The sequence below is a fragment of the Carassius carassius genome, chromosome 19 (genome assembly GCF_963082965.1).
Source record: "Carassius carassius chromosome 19, fCarCar2.1, whole genome shotgun sequence".
NCBI classification, from domain to species: domain Eukaryota; kingdom Metazoa; phylum Chordata; class Actinopteri; order Cypriniformes; family Cyprinidae; genus Carassius; species Carassius carassius.
In genome coordinates, this window is record NC_081773.1 from 6,285,462 (window position 1) to 6,291,461 (window position 6,000).

The following is a 6,000-nucleotide window of genomic DNA, read 5'->3' on the forward strand; positions in this document are numbered from 1 at the left end:
TTCAAAAGTGCAAGATTGCAGTCCAAAAAAAACAAAAACTTCAATCTGAACACAGTAACAAAATGTTTGAGCAGTTTGAATTTGAATAAAACAGTTTGAGTAAAAATACAGTAAAAATACAGCATGCTAAATAATAAACAATTTTTAAAGTGATAATAATAACGTAAAAAAAACTTTAAAAATCATTTTCTCAGCAGTGTAGAAGCAAACCCACACTGAGAGGGTTTTTTTTCCTTTCACAGCCCTCTTGCAGTAAAGCATGCAGAATGGAAGGATTGAATAACCAAATGAGAGAGACACACACAGCAAAGACCATTAACTCCCATTCCTGAAGGCTTCTGCATCACTGCCTGCTGCACTATTTGCAGCTAGAGGTTTGTGTGTGCGAATAATAATCTGTCTCTGGCCACAGGCTGGTAATGGGGAGACAGACGGTCTGTTTCTTTTCCATAGCACCCCTGTCAGTTAGAGACTAAGCAAATGCACCTCTACAGGCAAAGTAACATAGCTGAAGTCATGCAGCACTCTGTCCTGAAAACAAAACAAAAAATTCCAGTGCAGTCTCCAGACAATCTTGACTTTTTAACTGACATGAAAACCCAAGAGAGATGAGGAAAGAATCGTCCATTTTAACAGCCAGACCCTGCCGTTCAGCAATCAACGAGAAAGAAATAACACTGTAAAACCCACCCGTGGACAATTAATTTTAGCACTTAAAATGTGTAATTACAACAAAAGCGTGTTGAATAGAAGGCAAATACAGTCATTCACAGTTAATTATTGTAAACAGCTCTCTTTAAAAAGAAAAACATTTCCCTATTGCTGCTCACTGGAGTTTAATTAGTATAGCTGTCTATATAACTCGGTACTTTAATAGATTTAATTCTGAATCCAGATTTTACAAGGTGGCAAACTATCATTAAATTGTTTTATTGTGCAGGAGTAAACAAAAATGTGCCCTTTTTGGTTTCTTAATGTCTCTTCTAATTGTTTCATGATCCTTAGTCAATAATTGACTGCACATAATTGCAACAAGTTTCTACTTCAATTTTTTTATTTTATTGTATTTTTTTTACTTTTAATTCAGTGTATTACTTGCTGTTTCTTTGTAATTAATTGTGAAATTTACTAACAAATTCTGAGTGGAAATTGTTTCTATTCCAAACTGTGTTTGGAAGCAGCCACACAACAGATCTGCGAGCCACTAGTTTGGCTCTCACTGAAAGGGCTCCTCGGGTCCTGTACTAACCCAGCAATGTTTATTCAGAGATCTGAGAGGCTGCAAATTGCATTTCCTGCTCGCTTTATTCCATGGATCTCCATATAAATTAAATTATAACTTGATTTGTTGCCAAGCCTTACTTCGGGGCTCACAGCCCCCTCCAATGGATAACGCTGCTTATTGTGGCAGAAAAGCCGTCCCAGAAAAACATCCTAACATCAAAGGAGGCTCTCATAACTGCTGCTTTGAGATGCAGTGAGATACAGTGGCTTCAGACCATTCATTCGGACACGGCACATTGGGCCAATTACAGTCTCGTCAACAGCGGTCATGATCATGTGTTAAAGTACATGGGGTCTAGATGAAATCATTCTAATAACAGCTAGTATTGCTAAACTGAGGAGGCAGCTTGTAAACCGAGGAAAAGCGTGCCTTGCAGAATAGCATCAACGTCACAGTGTCCTAAATCTGTAAGGGATAGTGTGACATGAAATATGAGAAGAGGAAAGATTAAGAATTTAGTCTTTAAAAACATGATTATAAAGGAATAGTTCAACCAAAAATGAAAATTTGCTTAACATTTACTCACCTCAGGCCATTGTAGATGAGTTTGTTTCTTCATCAAAATCGATTTGGAGAAATTTAGCATTAAATCACCTGCTCACCGTTGGATCATCTGCAGTGAATGGGTGCCGTCAGAATGAGAGTCCAAACAGCTGATAAAATATCACAGTAATCCACAAGTAAACCACAAAGAAAATAAAAGTTTGTAAGAAACTGATTCATCATTAAAATGTGTTATATTCAAATTGTTGTTTCCAGCTAAAATATGGTTCCTCTATAATATTTAATCCTCCAGTGAAAAAGTTATCCTCTCTAAATCAGGAGAGAAATATGCACAGATCAAAACAATTTTAAACAAATACTGTACTGTATGTTGGTGGATTTTGATGTGAGTGGAAAACGTGGAATGCACTTTTTCACTGGAGGAAGCATCATTATGGATTATGAACACTATTTGTAGCCAGATTATTGAAACTTAATACACCTTAGTTGTGAATTTGTTTATTATAAAAATGCAGCTTTTCACCTCACAAGGCATTAACTGATGTTCTGGAGTTGTGTGGATTATTGTGATGATTTTATCAGCTGTTTGAACTCTCATTCTGACGGCACCCATTCACTCCAGAACATCCATAGATGAACAAGTTATGTAATGCTAAATTTCTCCAAATATGTTCTGATGAAGAAAAAAACTCATCTACATCTTGGATAGCCTGAGGTTGAGTAAAATTTCAGCAAATTTTAATTTTTGGGTGAATATTCCTTTAAAGCAATTGTGCGTCTGCGTCCAGAGTGACTTTGTATCAACAGCTCACCTATTACAAATATATCAGCACAGACACCTGGTGACTGCAATTTTCCTCAGCTGATCTCTACAATTTTTTTTTCTTTTTGGGAAGTTCACGCAGTGCTACAAGTAACAGCTAATGTGAAAGCCGTCTGTAGAAGAAATACCTGCATTTGGGCCTAATTAGATACTCTTTTGATCGATGGATCGATTTTTTTTTTTTTTTTTTTTGCAAATATACTGGCCAGCAATAGGACCTTTTACTCTCACAGATGATTCAAAGATGTAAAAAACAGACTCCGTGGAAAGTATTGGAACAAACTAAAATCCCAATCTAGTTACTGGGGATAATTTAATTTGAGAGGGAAGACATCATTATGGCATTCTTTTGTCATTTGTAAACAATATGAGTGCGTGAGGGAATGTTTCCAGGACTTTCTTAAGCTTTGTTATAGCTTTCAAATCTTAACTGTATATACATATATCCAGTCTCCTCTTTAATTTTACTGTGCTTCATAGACCCAGATGGGGCCCAGAGTGAAATCACTTGTGCCGGTTGCACCCCTGTCTAGAAATGTATTATTTATGTATTAAAATAAATAGCAAGCCCAGCATTCAACCTTTATTTTGTCTTCACTGTAGGTCCTACTGCCAGCTCTGATTAAAGTGTGGATTTGGTTATTTTGCACTGATTTTGCTTGGCCATACATTAAGAACTCATCTGCTATCATTTCAGAAATAGTACTTGTTGAGATAATTCACTGACTCAGAATGGAAAATAATGTCGTATCAAATACATACTGAGTTCAGTACTTTATAGCAACGGCAGCCAGTGAAGATTTCTAGAGCACTCTCCCTCACTGTAAACTAAAAGGTCAACCAAATTTTGCGTGCGCAAAACAAAAGGAATTTGTTGTGTTCTTTTAGGAGCTTTTGGAACATACAATGAACAATATATTGTAATGATTCTATTCAGACTGTAATTGTTTTTATTCAGATTAACAGTACATTTTGCAAGTACCTATGATACTGCTTTACACAACAGTCAAACAAGCAAGTAATTAAGATCCAGTAATTACAGCTGTGACAGGAACTGACTAGTTGATTTCCTGCACTGTCAACAAAAATAGTTACAAATGAAGCAAACCAAGCGTCAAACCAAGCAAAGCCGGACTGGATCAACATTTTTGAGTGGAACGGAGCGACTTACTGTATAGTTGCCCTCCCCCGCTGAAAGCGTTCATAGCATAGGTATACTGCATAGGAACATAAAAAATTACACAACCTTCCATTCACAAAAAAAATAAAAGTCATCACAATAGGAATCTATATGATAATGAAATTTTCCCTGATGGTGGCTGAGAAATTCCCCTCCGCAAATTTGTGGCGTTCAATTTGGTGAACAAATTTGCCCCATTGACCAATAGAAATTGTACGATGTGGCAGTGACCTGTATTTTACAAAAGCCTAAACTCTCACAATGAATGAATAACAGAGTAGTTAACGAGTGGTGTGTACTCTGCCGTTAAAGGCACTAATTCAAAAATTAAAGTCTGACTTAAACGAGTCATCGGATGCAAAACTCACTTTTACATGTTGTTTGAACATAAATGTGTGTTGGTAATGTGTGTACACAACCACCCTATAATGATAAAAAATCCACCCAGTGTTTACACCCCATGAAAGAGAGGGAGGGGTCAGAAGAGCTCATTAGCATTTAAAGGGACATGCACCAAAACACCTCACTATAAACAAATTCAGAATCATATCAACTTGTGGAAAATGGGCATCTGGATACCCCTTTAAAAAATAGGCTTTTGTAAAGCGTCTCACACCTCATATCTAGTCCTGCCTTAAATGAAAATTTCTCTATTTGCGACCCAAACAAGCACTCAATGCAAATTTACTACGCAGTAAGCCAATCAAATGTGAGGACAAGAAAAACAGTCCTATAAAAGAAAACATTAGCTGCATATTTAGAATGTCACATGACTTTAAAAGTTTTTCTTGATTTGTTAGTGTCAAAGCAAACACAGCCTACCTATAAAAAAAATAAAAAATAAAAAAAATGTCACAACAAACATAGCCTAACACCAAAGCTGATCATCAGCGAGCCTCTAAATGTAGCGGATGAGAGTAACTTGGGCTCCTCAGAACTCTCTCCATGGTGCTGAAGCGGTTGCCCAGGTGACATGACATCAAGGGCATCGGCGCTTCTACAGAGCAGCTGAAGCATCCGACGCTCACGAGACCCCAGTGATTAATAAAACAAACCAGAGAAATGACCCGACATTCAACACTTCACTTCTCAAAGCACAGTTTCACCAACGTATGTTGTCTCCAGCCTGTTTCCAAACATCATAAAGTATTATTTGTGACCGTGTTTCGTGTTATATGAACGAAAAGATTGTCCCTCGTGAAGTCGGTGTCGCTTTCTTTCCAGTGAACTGTGTATCCAAAACAAAATATCCGCGCGTTTAACTTTCAAAACTGATCAAATGTTCAACATTCAACAGTCTATGATAAACATTCTGTCTCAACAAGTATTCCAACAAGTATAATATGAATTCCGTCTCAAGAGAAACCACACGATTTAAGAAAAAACTAAATAAAATGAAATACAGGATGTAAATAAATTGTAAATAGACCGCTCTTAAATGTTATTGATGCCTCGATAGGGGGAAACACTGTGATGGAGCTCAGCTCGGTGTGATGAAATGAGAAGAATGGGAACCAGCAGACGCTATAGCAGGAATACACAGAGAAACACAGACAACAGAAACGCTGAGGAATGAAGGAGGACTCTTACCGCTCTCAATCAAGCCTCGGTGCGATTCGGCGTAATAATCCTGCGAAAGAAACGTGAACCAAGCTGAATGGCGAAATGCTGCCCGTCGTCGCTCTTCAGTGCTGCTGCTGCTTCCACGCGCTGAGAGACTGAGCGCGCGACACGGATCAGCGTGCACGAGTCCACAGCGAGCTGCCTCCAGTGAGCGACCACAGTTCATGTGCAAAAGCGATGTGTGTTTTTATGTCTAAAAGCTGACAAATAACTTGAGGCCACGAGTCCGCTGTCTGGTGTGAAGTGTGAGTCAGACTAATATTGTTAACACAGTGCAATGGCAATATTTACTGAATGACTTATAGCCTGCTCAAATAATTAACGCAACAATAAACCTAGACACATCATTTCATGTATTTAGCAGTTTGGTGCGTAATGCAAAACATATTACACTTTACATAAAAACAATTTCGATATACTTATATTAAATTTTGTGTTGTGGCCTATTTTACCATTATTATTATTATTATTATTATTATTACTTTTAAGAATTTTAATAAAGAAGACTCGAACCTAAAATACAGGATGTGAATCTCACGTAGAATGAAAACTGTTGATGTGCTGTGATCTTTCATTTTTATTTAT

General features: G+C 37.4%; 1 protein-coding gene across 1 annotated transcript in view; it reads right to left on the minus strand.

The window, feature by feature from the left end:
• LOC132094941 (ecto-NOX disulfide-thiol exchanger 1-like) overlaps positions 1-5,629 on the minus strand; it is a 107,405-nt gene extending 101,776 nt beyond the window's left edge. The window contains exon 1 of the mRNA XM_059499638.1: positions 5,383-5,629. The gene's annotated coding sequence lies outside the window, so the exon portion shown is untranslated. The remainder of the gene's footprint in view (positions 1-5,382) is intronic.
• Between the last annotated feature and the right edge of the window lie 371 nt (positions 5,630-6,000).